The 16495-nt window shown below is 38.3% G+C and overlaps 1 long non-coding RNA gene across 1 annotated transcript in view; it reads left to right on the top strand.

Moving 5' to 3' along the window:
- The window catches only part of LOC128352233 (uncharacterized), an 87809-nt gene that overhangs the window by 44817 nt on the left and 26497 nt on the right, over positions 1 to 16495 (top strand). Inside the window, exon 3 of the long non-coding RNA XR_008320275.1 lies at positions 867 to 1021. This is a non-coding gene — a long non-coding RNA (uncharacterized LOC128352233). The remainder of the gene's footprint in view (positions 1 to 866; positions 1022 to 16495) is intronic.

The following is a 16495-nucleotide window of genomic DNA, read 5'->3' on the forward strand; positions in this document are numbered from 1 at the left end:
ATTTGTGCTAACAGTCTATGTTCTCAACCAATAGGACACACATGATTACAGGGAGGGAAGGTTTACATATTCACCCTGGAAGCAATTTACAGTCAAAAGTGCTTCGAGTGTCTGCTTGGCTGAGAAATTGTTCAGTCTGGCCTTTGAGTCAACTGGCCACTGTTGTTTTCTTGGCCCTTCAGTTTTGTTTCTTTTTCTAGATTGATTATGCTATTGGGTGTTGTTGTTGTTGTTGTTTAAAAAAAATGCATGCTAAGCATAGCTAAGGCAACTAGCAAATAGATTTAAGAAAGAAAGAAAGAAAGAAACCAATAGGGCATGCAGAATATATATGATCAATATTCCTTAATACTCCTTTTATACATGTGTCAGTCACTTGGGTTATGTGTGCTATTGCCCCAGATACCACCCAAACATATGAGTAATTGCCCCTCATTTTGTTGAATTCCTGCCAAATTTATTTTTTTCTCCTCAAAAGGGTCCCTCCCCTCACAAATGTAAGTGAGAATTTGACCCTCAAGCTTTCCTCTGTCTGCACTCATGGGTTGCCACAACATCTGAGCAGAACCTTTTGAATATGTTCCAAGTCTATAGTTCAAGTGGAGCTTAAATATCATTTATTCTTCTTCCAAGGAATCTTGAGTATTTTGCTTTTGTGATGACACAACTCTCTTTGTTACAGAGAACTAAGACAGAGACACTTTAAAGAAGGTACTGTAAATGTTCTTTCAGACCGCCTTCAGATGCAACATGGATTCGTGTTCTCCCATCCAAATTCAGAAGTTCAGGAGAGCTACCTCTCTTCAGTCTTGCTGACTGCATAGAGGAGAGGGAATTCACTGCTGGGGCTTCCTTTGTTACTGCAGGACAGCCCCGGCAGCCAATAGCAGCGGGAGTGAGAGAGGAACTTCCTCCCTCAACTACAGTTGCAGAAAGGGGAGACCGCGGTGCCAGTGTTTGGACGTAATGCTTGCACCACTGAACTGGATGTCCAGGCAGCGGACCTCACTACAAACCAAAGGTACAAAGGACATTCAGGGAGGGAAACCGTGGGTCCACTTTTTGACAAAGCTGTAGTTGCCTGCATTCAGATGTACAGTTTCGGAATGGCCCTTCACCTCCGTTTTTGTGTTATGTGCAAATGCAGCCTTAGTATATGCTTTCTGGAACCTACCTGTATAAGATTAGAACAGTCTGAAAATATATTAGAAAGTAAATTGATAATAGGTAGTGACTTGAATTGTCAACAAGTAGAAAAGGGGGTCACAAGACAGACAAAGTGGAGACTCTGATATAAATTTTTAAAAGAAAAAAGAGAAATTAATAATTAATAGTGGGGTAGACTTTCAGTGGCCACATTTGTGGTTAGAGCAATATCTACCCATTGCAAATCATATTTACAATGCAGCAGGGAATTAAGTCTTTGTGTCAAATTCATGAAAAATAAAAAATGAATATGTTTGTAAAAACATACACTACACACTGCAAGGCAGAAAAACGCAACAACAAAGTACACCTTAGATATATTTTGTGTCCTTGAAAAATAAACATTGCAATTTATTCCAAGTAAAATAATGGCATTTTCCCTTAACCTGATAATTACATCTTTGTACTACTTAGGGGAAACATTTAACATTGTGTGTTGCTACAGGGCTCTTATTTTTCAAGTATATTGTATGCGTACACACACACACACACACACACACACACACACACACGCCATACTAACATTTGTCTTTGCTTGGGTTCATTTTCTCTGGGAATTGATAGAAAATAATTGCTGCAACCAACTTATGATCATACTATTTGTAGAAAATTAAAATAATCTGTGCAATAATATTTATTAAAAAAGAAATTAATGTTAAAATCAATAACTCTCATCAATTATTTTATTTCTGCAAAATGTTAATGATATGGATAGCATTAAACTAAACTGATGCAAACGAAAACAAACATAACATTAATACATCTTATATTCCGGTTTTCCTACATTACTCAGATGAAATCAGTTGAAGCATTGCCAACAGTATTATGGTACTAACAATCAAACGGTCAAGAGAGATTAGTATATATTAAAACATTTCCTTTCTAATCTGTTTGGCTTTGCTACAAACCACCCAGCAGGATGAATGTTGTTGCCAGAAACAGTATAACTTTTAAAGGCTATACTGTACATGCATGCAAACATATTTTTTAAAATAGGGGCAATGGGGGATTCATTTATGTAACTTGTTCTGCAGATATTTTATGATTCCTTCAGCTCTGGATATTATAAAAACAGATCTCCACTCTGAAGCTGCAAACTAAGCTAATTATTGCAAATGCAGTACAAATTTATGCATGTTGTGGTGCCCAAGTTAAAATGCTAACCTTTTTCCAGCAATAGAAAACAGCTGTATAACATTTTAAAAACTTTCATTTGTAAAAGGTGCAGATGAATAAGGGAAGGAGAGTGTAAGTAGATGCTATGACAGACACAGAGTTCCAGCTAAAGACAGAATCTCTTGCCCTCTTTGTGTGACATTTATACATACATACTTATTTATTTATTTTATACACACACACACACTTGACTGACTGACACATGTGCGGAGGAAGCCGGTCTAAGGGAGCCCAGCCCGGTTTCCCCCGCGTGTGTGAACCACTCTCAGCCCACTTAATTTCCCTCTGCCTAAACAAGGTTAACGGATTGAATACTCTGCTAACCCCGTTTAGTTGATTGTGAGTCACCACAGCATGGCTCCATGCTGTGGTGACTTGCAAGTTGCAAGTAGACCCCTGACCAGGAGGCAACAGCAAGCCTCCCAGCCTTGGGGGTCTCCCCAGAATGCCTTGCACACTTGCATGGGGCATCCTGGGACTTCCGGGGGCCAGGCAGCCCCCGAACCCTCCACCCCTACCGGATTTGTGATGGAGCTGGTAGTTGTGTGGGTAGCTGCTCCAGCTGCCCAAGGCAGGCTAGCCGCTTGTGCGTGGGGAAAGCAGGCTTGACCCACTCGCACCACCAAACCCTATTAGGCTCTACACACCAATTGTGTGTAGAGCCTCACTGTTTTTTCAGATAGGTTGCAGAACTTATTCAGGCTACCAAAAAACAAACAAACAAAAGCCCACTTCCAAATTAATTAATGTCCCAGAAAATGGGGAAACATTCTCTGGGTAAGTTCACATTCAGGTAATGAAAGAGGCCAAATTTATAAACCTGCTAAATGACTGTGCATTAGAACAGTTAGTCGCAGAACCAACCAGAGAGATGGCGACCTTGGACTTAATCCTGGGGACTAAATATCTGACAATTCCAGCTTTTGTTGGGAAGGGAAGCAGCAGATTTTGTACCCCACAGCAGTCCTGCCAATGTTGTGTTTTTGTTAGGCTTGTGCATTTCGATTCAGGTACAAAATGTTTTGTGCCCGAAAATGGCAATTTTGGAGGTTTTGTAACCAAAACAAAAACAAGAATTAAAAAACAGAGATTTTTATTTCCAAATCAACATGACTGTGTTTCGGACAGAATGCTTTGTTCTTCAGAAAAGCATTGCAATTGAAATTGACTTTTCTGACTCTCTCCACTCTAGCTGAGGCACTGAGTGATTAGCAGAAGATAAGATATGCAAAAAGCTGGCAGACCTTCCCTGTTGAGCATGAATGGTTTAGTTAAGTATGTGTTGTATTCAATGTGATTGAAATGCAAACTGACCTTGAAAAGGGATTTGGAAGACAGCATTTTGAGACAGAAATACCCAAATATCTTTGGGAGCTCAATGCAATTCCAAAGCTCTTGCTAAAAGCCATGGTATAAGTTGTATGGATAAGCATTTCGAGAAGCTGGTTAGGAAAGTTCTGAAATTACACAGGTTTTTCTTCCCAAAGAAAGAAACTCTTGACTTGTTCAGGGCTCTTTTGAAGAGCCATTTTGTTTTTCTTCTGATTTTTATGAGTTATAGTGGTGCCTAAGGTTTGTTGCCCAAGTTGAGCAGTCTAATGTAATTTAGGCCACAATGTAATTTGGTGGGACATGATGTCTAAGCTAGTGGTTCACAACTTTTGCCATTGCAGGGACATGTCATCCACATGGTACTACAGGATACAAAAGGAGCGGGGGGAATACCCCTGTCAATCTATTGACATCTCCAGAAATCTTAGTTGCTTCTCTCTTTCTTGTAACCATGATCCAAAATTGGGGTGTTTCGGATTGGCTGATTTCGAACAAAGAACAGAATCAAAATCTTCTGATCTCTGGTTGTTTTTAAACGACTTTTGAACACACACCTGTTTTAGCAGGCTTTTAGTTTATGTTTTAAAGTTTTATTTATGGTAATTTTAATCTGTTTATATGATTTTTAGGTTTTGGTTGGTTGGAATGTAAATGACCCTGAGATTTTATATAGGGTGGTATATAAATGTGACAGTTACCCCTGCTAAATGAGCATAGAGGCACTTTTGAATTGTGGTGATTCTCTTTATTTAGCGGGGGAGATCAACTGACCTTATCTACCCTGAGCACAGTAGCCCTCCAGTGGCTGTTGCTGGGGGGTCTATCTCATGTTACTTTTTAGATTGTGAGACCTTTGGGGACAGGGATCCATCTTTCTTATTTATTTATTTTCCTCTATGTAAACCACTTTGGCAGTGTTTGTTGAAAAGTGGTATATAAATATTTGTTGTTGTGACAAGCAAAAAGCAAACCATGTAGATGGATAGTAAACAGGATTTTCTTACCACTGCAATGACACAGAAAGACTTTTTTTAAATGAAAAACATCAAAAGTTCATTGCCCTAAACAAAAGATTATAGTTATTTGAATAATTTCTATATTCTATTATTGATTTAAATTATTTCAGCCATCATGCTCTTACATGATTCTATTTCTGATTTCACTTAAAACTTGAATGTTTCTCAAGCCTAAAGCTTTCTTCTCCTCAAGTAATAGATTTCTGCTTCTCATTTAATCCAAGAGTACATTGTCTCTGTATTGTATCCTTCTCACCCTTTGTTTTACAACCTTCTAAGTATAATAGCTTCTACTAAGCACCCATATGTGTGCCAAGGTGATTTTACATGTTTAAACTATTGTATGATCTTTTGAAATTAGCAATTAATAAAGATGTTTTTAAAATCAGCCATCATCAGATATTGATAATGTTGTATATTCTTGATATTTAAATCATTTTCCTATACATAGTTGCAGATCCCTTATAGTGTGGTACCTACAGTTCTCATTGATTGTCAAGGATGTCTTTACAGAAAGTGAGATCAAACAACTTACTTATGGAATTAGGTCAAAGCGTTTTATATTCATGCAAAGCCAAAGGGAAAAATTTAGGGTCATATAAAAATCTGTTTTAAATTAAATATTGTCGTCCCCCCCTTCAGCTTTTATTTCAATACCTTTGTGAATGCCACATGATCACTTAATACCCCTGGATAAATGTAGTGAATTTTATATTAAATGATAAAAAGTATAGTTCTGCTTATTGCACGAAAACACTGAGTGGCATTCAAAAAGCAGAACCTGCAATCTTCAAAAGAAACCTCTCTCTTCTGAAATTCCTCTCTGCACATAAAAGAGTTCATTAATGTCATCTGAGAATGCAAAGTGTCAAAAGACTTGTTCTGGGTACAATTAAGGCAATGTGAAACTTTCCATTTTCCATACATTTTAAGTTGACAATAGTATAAGATTTACTTTATGCTTTCTAAAATACCAGTGATGAGAGGATTGTCTTAAATAACTTGCATTTAGTCCACTATTGATTTAAATTGAAGTGTTTGAAGATAAGCAAACAAGTTACCTGGAAAATTGAAAATTGAAAAACAACTCCCCTATGTTTTCCAATTATACTGAATGAAAAAATCAAATAGGAAAACTGAAGTTCGAAAACTGTTCATAAACCCCTCATATTTTTGTATTTACCAGGGCTATTTCTGAAGATATAAAATAAAAGTTGTGAGACTTTTGTACTTGGTTACAAGATACACAAGCAGCACATTAAATGTCAACAAATTATGATCCCATTGTTTCCTAGAACATGCATTGCAAAGAACATGTGGTTAGAGGAGATACAGGATTAATTGGCAGGCATCACATCTGAACTGCGGCTTGTGTTCTTGAGTATTCCCACTTAAAACATATATATCCTGCCTTTCCATTTAATTGTCCAAAGTGACTCACAATAGAAACAAATGCCATAAAACAACCACCCTGTGGCTGAGCTAATTATCCTCAAAGAGTAGGAGACCACACAAGAAGAGAAACAAAACACTGCATTGCTTTAAGTACAGGAACTATGCAGTGCCCAAGAATGACTGTAGAACAGATGCAGGCAGCCAGTGCATTCTTTTATGCTATGGATTCAATTGCTATAATGAAACAATCAATATCTCTGGGTGCTTCCATATACAATAAAAACCAACCACAAGTTTAAAAAATATGAGCCAACTCACAATATAACTGAATTATAATATTATTTGATCTTGAATAGCAGAGAAAGAAACAGATGCCAAAGCATCTTGGAAGGCTCATGGGACGGATGTATCTGATGTTCATTTCGGTTAGAGAATAAATGACTTTTTCAAAAAAATAGTATCCACAAATCCATACATTTCACTGATTGTTTTTTCATTTACAAACTTCCTGTTAGGAACAACTGAACCCGGGCACCAATGGTACTTTTAAAAAAAGAAGAGGAGGAATGGAGACCAGCTTTACTGACTCCATCTGTAGTCATCTGTGGCCTCCGTGACACCTCCTTTAAAGAGGCTGAGATATTGAGGGATTCAATGAGACTCCATTGCCCTTGGGACTTCAGAAGCAGCGATGATGAGATGATGGAAGCCCAGAACCAGGGACAAAGTACCCATTTGGCCACTCCTGCAATCTTCTTCAGGAGAAGGACGAAAATACAAACACTTTCCCTGGATCAGAACCCAGTTGAGATCCAGGAGGAGGTGGAGCAAGCAGCCCTTGCAAAAACCCCTAATGTCTCTGGCTGCCAACCTTGGCAAAGGTTCCTTAGGTTGCTTCTTACTGAGCCTTCCGGTTCTGACTGTAACCCCTGTGCTCTAGTCTAATGTTTTGCTCTCCATCTCTCAAGGGTAGAGGAAATTAACATGGTAGAAAACCTAGATTGTGAGAAGGGTACATCAGCCATTAGGACTTAAGAGCAACACAAGCACACACCGCATCTGATTTTAAGAAGTGAAGAACTTGGGTTGGTCTGTGAGCTCAGTGACTCATACACAGTGCAAGGACCATACAATGCCTGCTGACCCAAGATCAGGGTGTCTGTGCTACCTACGTCCCTCTGAAAACCACATTTCTGCTGCTGGAGCCTCAGGGACTCCTAAGAATAGCATCAGCACATAGCAACACCTGTCACGTTAGACATAATGGGAGAAGCATTGCTAGGTGCTGATGCATACTCATAAGTTTTCATACAACACAGTGCAAAGCTTCACACAGACTGCTGACTGTTCTCTGAGGAAGCAATTCTCATGCTATATAAAGTAGAGAAGTCACAGGTGCACTACATAATCAATTAAACAGCAGCTACATGAGTGGAGACTACCTTTAACCCTTAGACCACAGGTTCACAAACCTAACAGAGAACTGTTGTAACAAAGATATAATAATATATCCACAGGTCAACCGATATTCATTTAAATGGAAAACAAACACCATACTTATGCATAAACTAACTAGTACAGCTGCAGTAAGGAAATAGTCACAATAATGATATTAAGTTTATATCTACAATTTCACTTTACAATCCATCTGGCCTCTTTCTGCAAAAGGACCTTATCTAGACACGGATGTATGTGTTGTAAAAACCCCAAACTGGAATGGATTGTTTCACAGGAAGTGAAGCATCACTTCTTATGAGCCAGTTAGAGATATTTCTGGTGCGACCGAAGGCAATAATCTGCTTGGATTGGCACCCTGGGATGTCCTGAACCAGAAACCAATACTTAAAGATTGCCTTTATAAATCTCGTAGATATGTGATTGAATGGGAAACTACAGACTACCTTTGTACGGGTATCAGGACTGGATTACTTCTGTAATAAAGTCTCTCGATGCTGGCAATCAGCTCTGGCTTGTTGTATTACCAATATAGGGTACCCTCTATAGATCAAATCCCTCTGTAATTTATCTGATTCTTCAAGGAAATCACATTCAGAGGAACAATTATGTTTAATTATTAATAATGAACCATAGGGTAAATTGTATCGGAAATGTCTGGAGTGACAACTGTCAATTCTGAGCAAAGTATTACAAACTTATTTTTTAGAGGAGTGTGAATCTGTGTTACTGAATATTTAACCAACACATCCAAAAAATGGACCTGAACTGTGCCAGCCTGGAGAACAAACTGAATGCTAGTGTGCCTAGAGTAGAAAGTATGAATTTGTGAAATCTATCAGTTGATCGTAAGTTGAAGAAAATGTCATATATAAAGTGGCACCAGAATAAAATAGAATCAAAACAAGGATTAGCAGTATGGTAAACGTACTTGGACTCAAAAGATTCCATAAATAAATTGGCCACCTCTGGAAACATAAGAGAACCCATGACAACTCCCTTAATCTGCCCGCCCGCCCCAAACCCCAACTACCAAACCCTAGAAGAAGGCTTGTGTGTACACCACATAAGCTGAATATGCATTCTGCTCAACGCTGAGCAGAGTGCCTGTCTTTTACGTCCTTCCTAAGGTATATTAAATTTTTTATAATACCCCAGGCAGACCCATTATTTGAGGTTGCAGCTCCATTCTAGAACCATTGTCAGAATATTTGCTAAAGCCATTTGTTGTACAGTTGCCATTATATATTAGCGATTGATTTCACCAATAAACTCAGCCTGACAATGCCATCATGGCCACTATGGATGTTTCTTCCTTGTATACTAGTATTCCTTTAGACGAGGCCATGCAAGTCATAGAGAATATTTTAAATCTCAGTGAATAAAGGGCACCTACTCATTTTATTTTGGATGTACAAGAAATTGTTTTAAGAATTATTTTCCCTTCAACTGCCTTTTTTTTGGTCAGATTAAGAGAGTCACGATGGGTAGGGATGTGCAAACAGGTTCAACGTCGAACCTACACAGACCGCGCCCCCCTGGTGGCCTCAGAGAAGCCCCTGGAGGAGGTAAGTACTAAAAGGTTTTTTAAAGTGACTCACAAACTGCTCCCCCAACCGAACTGAACCCTGGAGCGGGGGTTGATGGGGGGCAAAACTGAACTGGCCTGTTCCTGTATGGACTCGAACTAAACCAGGCCAGCCAGTTTTGTGCACACCCCTAACCATGGGTTCTCCCATGGTTCCAGAGCTGGCCAGCTTATTCATGGGATCTTTCAAGCCCAAGTACATTTACTGCATTTTACTTTCATTACTTTTCATTTTCCATTTCATTTCCCACCTATTATGTAGTATACCACATTATAATGTACTTGTAAAAAAAACAACAGCAACACACGACTGGGTGGGAAAACCTGTTTTCTTAATACAGCCTTATATTCTAGCTGCTTGCCTTCCAAATACTTCAATAACTCCCATGAAACATAAATATTTGCAATCACATAAGAAAGACGTGACATATATTTATATGTCCTTTTTACCAGAAATTATTCTGATGAAAAATGTCTATGATATTAAAAATAGGTTTAATGCAATGCAGCATTGCATCGAAACTATCAGAGAAACAGGTCTGAAGGGGGTCTGAAGATTTAGCATTTACTGGAAAAAAGTGGCTGCCCAAAGAGAACAGTAGTGACATGAATTGCTGCCACTACCACTGCCTTTTGGCCTACCACTTTCTTCTAAAGGTAAGCCCCTCCATGCCCTGACTGTTGCATCAAGCCAATACTGACATATTAGCTTGATGTGATCCATGACAACTCTGATATCTACTGCATGATTAAACCGATTTTTACTGGGATCAGGTTGATCCTGATAATAAGCAGTATGTACCATTCCCCCTCCCATGCTGTATATATACACATATATAGTCATTATATACCTCTGATAACTGCTATTGAAACTGTAATGCACAGTAATACTTTTAGAAATTAGTGACTATGCAAACAATATCTAGCAACATAAAACCATGCGCAAAAAGAAGCCCTGTATGAAAAATGGCATTCTGTTTCTAAAGCAGCTATATAGATCCATGATAAAGATTAGTTCATTATATACCATATAGGTAAGCAGATTGCTGCCTCATAAATGAGTATGTTTGCACCTCTGCTGCTTAACTGGTGGTAGATATTTATCAGTATCATTTACTCTGAGTGATGTAATTATGTTTTCATCAACCTCTCCTGAACAACATTAGTACGTGGGATAAGTGCTTACATTTATGTTTTAGTTAGTACTGTTTATATTAAAATTTCCAGGGAGAGAAAGCAATTATGTGATCAAATTGAACTGGGCATTTAAGTGAAGAGAGATATCTGTAATATGTTCTTTGAAATTGGGTAGTTTGATGTCCCCATGTGTTGCAGAAAATCATTTAAAAAGTTGTTACACAATGTTATACTAGTATTATATGGAAACTGAAACAAATGTATCCAAATGTCGATGATAAATAGAGTGTTGGACTAGGCCCGGTAAAACTCACTGCGTGACTCTGGGCCAGTCCCATCTCACAAGGTTGTTGCGAGGATAAACATAATCACAGGATTGTTGTGAAGAGAAACATAAACATAACCTGGGCTCCTTGAAGGAAGATCAGAATATAAATGTAAAAATATAAAATAAAATAAAAATATTATGAGAAGACAATACTAAGGAGTATTGGATATAGTTTATTTGGATACAGTTTATCAAGTAACAAGACATGCAATGACACATGAAGTGGCGATGGAGTGATAAATAAGGTACAAGTCTGTGAAGGCATGGGAAGTGGAAGCGGAGTAGCCAAAAGACTTATGGAAATATGAGAGACAGTGACAGGGTGGCAAATGGACTAGCAGCGGGGTGGGAGTGGCGTCTCTTCCTCTCCTCCTCCTCCTCCTTCCATTTTTTCTGACTGAACATAAGACCATACAAACATAGACTGGCACAAACACTTTTGTCCAGACCTTCCACTGTAAGTGGAAGGTGTGGACAGCTCATGAAGCCTTGCTCCCTTCTCCACACTGAGTGTATACACCTTTTCCTTTATATATGGAATTTAGTCTCTCTGTAAATACTTGCTTTTGTTTTCTCCTCAAACAGAAAAATCTTCAAAACTTATTTTTATGTATGCAGGCTATTTCTTCAATATGCTCATGTTTTATTGCTATCCGTAGCTTTCAGTTGTTCTACATAATTGACAATATTCATATCATCAGCATACACTGAATATTATATTTGTACCAATATTGCATTCTGCAGTCACTTCATATATATATATTTTGCCACATCTGAGTGGTTGTGCTTTTCAGAGGCTGAATTCCTTCTTCCTGTGACCATTACAGGACCCACTGTAGGGGGTCTTGACTTCAGCAGTCTTTTCATCATGGTTCAAAGATCAGTAACTGCGGGTCTTTTTCAATTTAATATTTTTATGTTGTGAAAATGGACAGTAGGAGCAGGAAACCATAGAGGCAGCTCCTAAATATGTGCCAAATAGTCTCTGGCATTAACCAGTGTGAGACATTTATGTAGGAACAGAAAATAGAACCTTTGATGAAAGACAAAACTTAATAATCTCTTTTATGGTACACTGGAACAAAGAAAATAAGCGTTCACAACTATTATAATGATGTATTATTCAATTGTTTAAAAGTTGCTTGAAGCTCATCTGGATTTAACATTTCTTTGCACATGCAGGATGTGCAGCAGAATAAATGCTGAAGAAAACATAGTCAGTAGGAAAACAAGGAAATGTGAACAACTAATTTCTTTGGCTTTTCCACTCCACATTTATGGAAGGCATAGATATTATTCAAATGGGCTATGAAGAGCCTTTGAAGAGAGGAATCTTTAAAATTTTCCCTTACTTGATGTGTTACAGTTAGAATAAAATGTCAAATAAAAGTAGTTTACTGTTATCAGAAGTGTTTTGCTGGTCATTTTAGGGGATTATGAAAATAAGGATTTTCAGTTGAGATGAGATGTTATGATATCACCACTTTTATACATTATTTAATGAACAAAATGCGTTGCAGACATTTGCTAAGTAAGGGTACAGTATCATTTTGCATCAAAGAAAAGAGTGTATAAAGTTCTCATGTGTTGTGTGTGTGTGTGTGTGTGAAAGAGAGAGAGGGAGGGAGGGAGGAGGGAGAGAGAGAGAGAGAGAGAGGAAATGATTAGTAATGCATTAACTACTGTGAAGATCTCCATAACAGCATATTGGGAAAAGAATATGAATCTTCTTCTGTCTGATTGGTATTTTATGATATGGGATATAGCTTCGGTGACAGAACTTACTTATTATATAAGAGCTGGAAACGATCAGATATATGGCTCTGACTTCATTAAGAAATTGTCACTTTTTGTATCGATAAATTCAGTGATGATATACGCACCTACTAATTGTTTTCTTTAATATGAAATGTGAATGAACCACTGTGAGGTCTTTTGGGATATAATTTGGTTGGTGATAAGTTTGTTTTTCAGTTGATTTACATAATTGATGGTTGAAGCTTAGATGGATTTTCAGCATGTTTTTAAAAGAACTAATACAATTTTTAAAAAATAAAGTCCTCACTTTCTTTGTGTGTGTGTTTTAACAAAAAATATTCAAATCAAATTGCGTCCCCATGTGATTAAAGAATCGTGCAGTGCCAGTGGGGAGCGGGCAGGGAGTCATGTGCACTCACGCTGTGTTCATTTCATCACATAGGGCAGGCTGCTTGGACAAAATATCATCTGAACTGGTTCACTGCGCAACAAACCTTTGTTTTCAACCAAGTGCAAACATAACAGAGATCTTCACTCAGTTTTGGCACTCTCTAGCTATTGATTAATTGACTAAGTGCCTTCAAGTCAGTGTCTACTCTTAGTGACCACATAGATTAATTCTCTCCAGGATGATCTGTCTTCAACTTGGCCTTGAAGGTCTCTCAGTGGCGCATTCATTGCTATCAATCAAGTACATCCACCTTGCTGCTGGTCGTCCTCTTATTCTTTTTCCTTTAACTTTCCCCAGCATTATGGACTTCTCAATGGAGCTGGGTTTTTGCATAATGTGTCCGATGTATGAGCCTGGTTATTTGTATTTCACCGCATCTAAATATTCTTTCCAAGGCCTTCATTGCAACCCTACCAAGTGCTAGTCTGCGGTGTATTTCTTGACTGCTGGATCCTTTACTGTTAATGGTTCATCCTAAAAGGCAGAAGCTATCCACCATATCAAAGTCTTCATTGTCAATTCTGAGCCATTGTCATTAGTTTAGTCTTCCTTACATTTACTGTAATTGTAGTATCATTTTTTCACTGGTTTCATTACTAGAGCTTGCAGATCATCCGCATTCTCAGCTATTAGAGTGGTGTCATCAGTGTAGCACAAGTTATTGATGTTTCTTCCTCCAAGGTCAAAACCATGATCATCTTCTTCCAGTCCAGCTTCTTTCAGTATTTGTCCAGCATATAAACTGAATAAGTAAGGAGAAAGTATACAGCCTTGTTTTACTCCTTTGCCGATCTGGAACCAGTCTGTTTCATCATATTCTGTTTGGACTGTGGCTTCCTGTCTTGTGTATAGGTTTCTCATGAGTACAATGTGATGTTCTGGGATGCCCATTTTCCTAAGGATATTCCACAACTTTACATGATTGACGCAATCAAAGACTTTTCTGTAGTCAATAAAGCACATATTGACTTATTTTTGGTATTCTTTGGCTTTCTCAATTATCCAGCATGCATCAGCAAAGATGTCTCTTGTTCCTCAGCCTTTTCTGAAACCAGCTTGAACATTTGGCATTTCCCTTTCCACCTAGGGTTCTAATCTGCATTGGATAATCCTGAGCATTATTTTGCTAGCATGTGAAATGAAGGATATTGTGTAATGGTTTGCACAATCTGTTAAGTCTCCTTTCTTTGGTATGGGTATGTAGACTGACCTCTTCCAATCTGTTGGCCATTGTGTCATTCTCCAAATTTGCTGGCATAGTTTGGTTAGAGCCTTGACTGATTCTTCTTCTGTTGCCTGCCATATTTCTGTAGGTATTCCATCAGTTCCTGTAGCCTTCTGACTTGGTAATGACCACAGTGCTGATCTAACTTCATGTTCCCGTACTAGAGGTTCTTGAATGTAGGGAATATCTTCTAGAACAGGGATTCTCACCATTGGGTCTCCAGATGTTATTGGGCTTCAGCTCTCATAATCCCCAGCCCCAGTGGCCTTCGGTTGGGGATTATGGGAGTCCAATAACATCTGGAGACCCGAGAATCCCTGTTCTAGAGTATCTTGTATGTTGACATCCCTGCTGCACAGATTTTCAGTATACTTCTTCTATCTCTGTTTGCTTTTCTCTGAATCAGTTACTATCTGTCCTTTGGCATCTGTACTTTAACCTGTGTTGGTCTTTGGCCATAATAAAGATTGATTGATTGATTGGTATCTCTTAACATACCAGTTCAAGGTTGGAACTTCCCTCTGAGTTCAGAGATCTTTTGGAAAACTTTCTTTGTTTTTCCGTGTCTATTTCTATCTGCAGGGTCTTTACAGATGTCATTATAGAACTGCTCCTTGTCTCTTCTAATAGCTTTCTGAAATTCCCTGTTAAGTTCCTTCCTTAGGTCTTTATCCTTCTTCACTTTGGCTTCTCTCCTCTTCTGGGCAATTTTGACCATCTGTTCTGACATCCATTTTGCTTTTTTCTGTTTCTTGGCAATCTCTTTTCGCACTCATCCTTAACAACTTCTTTGATTTCATTCCACAGTTTCTCTGGTTCCCTGTCAATCAGGTTTAGAACTTCAGTTCCTGCTATTCTCCTTGAAAATGGTGGGTACAGTCTCAAGATCATATCATGGAAGCTGGATAGTTTTGTTTTTCTGCTTTAGCTTGACTTGGAACTTGCACATGAACAGTTCATGATCTGGTCCACAATTTGCCCCGGCCATGTTTTTGCTGTTATAACTGAGCTCTTCCACCACCTTGCACCAATAATGTAATCAATTTGAGTTCTATGTATTCCATCTGGTGATGTCCATGTGTATAGGCACTGCTTTGGTTGTTTGGAGAATGTGTTAGCAATGAACAGATCACTGGATGTTTGAAAGAATGTGTTAGCAATGAACAGATCATTGGGTTGGCAGAAACTAATAAGTCATTCTCCTGCTTCATTTCTGTTTCCTAGGTCATACAACTGTGTTTTCCTCCTTACCATTTCCAACTTTGGCATTCCAGTCTCCAACCACCAGCAGCACATCTTGCTTGCATATTCTAGCTATATGATACACATTTTTCATTTGCAGCTCTGTTTTGTTTTCACTTCACATTGTTACAGAGCATTCTGAAAAATACACCTAAAATGTAATGCATTTCTGTATTTGCAGAAGAAATAATCAGTGAGAGGAACTGCCTGCTAGCAATGTTATTCTACCGAACAGTAGAAAACCAGAGTGAAAAAGTAGAAAAGCCAGAGTGAATGAGAACTAACAAGTGCAGATTGGGCTAATGTAATGTCTATGATTTGGGGGCTAGGAAAACTGGAGGAAAGGGGATTGAAAAGACTTCAGAAATAATGATATTCCACCAGGGCAGAAGCCTATCGTACTCAGAGCTTCATTAAGTTCCCTGTTCCTACTATATTTTTCTTACCAAAAAGAATTCAGAAACATAGTAATTACACTACAATATAGAATTAAGCACCCTTGAACCTATTGATTTTTGTGTCTTAAACGCACTTAACACTGTGATAAAGTTGGAAGAATATGGAAATCCCCAGCTGCTATTCACTGAGAAACAAGTTCTCAACATTCAATATTTTGGCATACTGTATTTGCAACTGTGATTGGTGTAACACACATTATAAAACTGAAACTGGATTTGCAATTCCAACAAATAGAATTTGATATCATGTTTGTTATCCACTAAATAATTCAATCTGTTGTCTGGCTGATGAGCATGATTCCACAAATATATTTATTCACCAAGCACACCAGGAAAAATAAATCCAAAACATGTGGGAATATAAGAAGAAATTAAACCAGAAGGATCTTTGAAAATAATAAAAACATTCAAACAGATGGATTCTTCCCTTTCTAGTTATGGAATGCAGATTGGGTAGTGATTGGTAACACTTGTTAAGCTCAGGGCTGCTCCTAATGCTGTTGCTGTACTCATTATAGAACAGAACAACATCACAACAGGCAGAGGTTTAATGCAACCTCCCATCACACCAGGCACAATGTTTCTCAAAAGAAGCACTTCAAGGCACTGAGTGATAAATCTTTGAGTGATGCACCTGGATTTACAAATCTGTCTTGGCCTATTCCTAACCATAGCATTCTGAGAGTTCCTGCCTGACTTTCCTTCTCATACTTTAGGGAGGGCTACAT

The sequence above is a fragment of the Hemicordylus capensis genome, chromosome 3 (assembly GCF_027244095.1).
Source record: "Hemicordylus capensis ecotype Gifberg chromosome 3, rHemCap1.1.pri, whole genome shotgun sequence".
NCBI classification, from domain to species: Eukaryota; Metazoa; Chordata; class Lepidosauria; order Squamata; family Cordylidae; genus Hemicordylus; species Hemicordylus capensis.